The 1,239-nt window shown below is 35.0% G+C and overlaps 1 long non-coding RNA gene across 1 annotated transcript in view; it reads left to right on the top strand.

Annotated features, from left to right (window-relative positions):
• The window catches only part of LOC118478334, a 4,627-nt gene that overhangs the window by 1,484 nt on the left and 1,904 nt on the right, over positions 1-1,239 (top strand). The gene's annotated exons all lie outside the window — the stretch shown is intronic.

Below are 1,239 nucleotides of genomic sequence, written 5' to 3'. Positions count from 1 at the left end.
GGGAGATTTTGGCCACAGCAGAACACATGGACTTCATGGTACCTGCATTATATCATGAAAATTATAAGACAGGCCTAATAATCCTAATATAATGGATTTTGAGATAAACAGACATCAGGACAAGTGGCGGTTGAATATTTTCCTGTGAAAAATTAGAGACTTGCCTGCTGTTTCATTGACACTTAATTTACTCAATATTCTTTTTCATTCTAAAATTCTTATTCATAGCATATTATGCCTTTGCTCTTTGTCACATAACGAAGTTTACGCGGGTGGGTGAAAGAAAGGCGTCAAGCATTATAGGCTACTGAATTTTTGAAGAACTGCATAAATAATGTAAGCGTTTCCCTTGGTTGAAACCAGTGGTATGGCTAGAGACTAGAGGCGGTACACAATGCTTCACATTCTCAGAAGAGCATTTTTAAACTCAGTGTGGTGGGAGGTCACTAACATTACAAATACAGACGAGTATCTATAGAACTGTCGTGTGTGTCGATTTCCAGTTTTACCCCCCAAGTATAATTAGGTAGCCTAAGCCTATTTAGTTAATTATGTGTTTCAAACTGAAACAAAATTATGTCTTTTTAGGCTAATGAAGAGAGGAATTCAGTTTCCTTTTCTCTCACTCACCAATGAACATAAAAATTAAATTTATAGTGTAGTTAGTTGTTTTTTTATTGCTTTCTTTTTATCATTTATTTTTATACAGATGCTTGATCTACACTAGAATAGGAAGACTTTATATATATATATATATATGAGAAATTCATGTTCACATATTAGCCTTCTGGCATTTCTGCTAGCAGACCAGGAAATATGATTTATAGCCTAAAAGACATTTTAAGAATTATGAGTCATGGCCACAAACCGGCAACAAAATATATGTTGTACACAATGAAAATGATTAGCTTCCTGAAAATTATGTTTGAAGTGTGTCTTCATGATGTCAGTGTGGAAAACATTGATTAAAGACACAAAATATGTCATTTTTCAGTTTTCAAAGGCTCTTTTTAGCTGTTGGAGTTACCAAATTTTGGCAGCCATTTTCTCGCTAATTTCACCACTGAAACCAGGTGACTTCACTGCCTTCAATCGCAAATAACGAGTTCTATTCAAGATAAATGGATATTTTTCACTGGAAGCAAGGCAAATAAATCAGCTTTCAGATGACACCAATAACTCCACTTGCCCAAAAATTGACGAGTTCCTGATTCCACCATGTCGTCACACTCACACACA

The sequence above is a fragment of the Aplysia californica genome, unplaced genomic scaffold (assembly GCF_000002075.1).
Source record: "Aplysia californica isolate F4 #8 unplaced genomic scaffold, AplCal3.0 scaffold00505, whole genome shotgun sequence".
NCBI lineage: Eukaryota > Metazoa > Mollusca > Gastropoda > Aplysiida > Aplysiidae > Aplysia > Aplysia californica.
The sequence above is the reverse complement of the archived record's forward strand: the minus strand, read 5'-3'. Positions and strand labels throughout refer to the sequence as shown.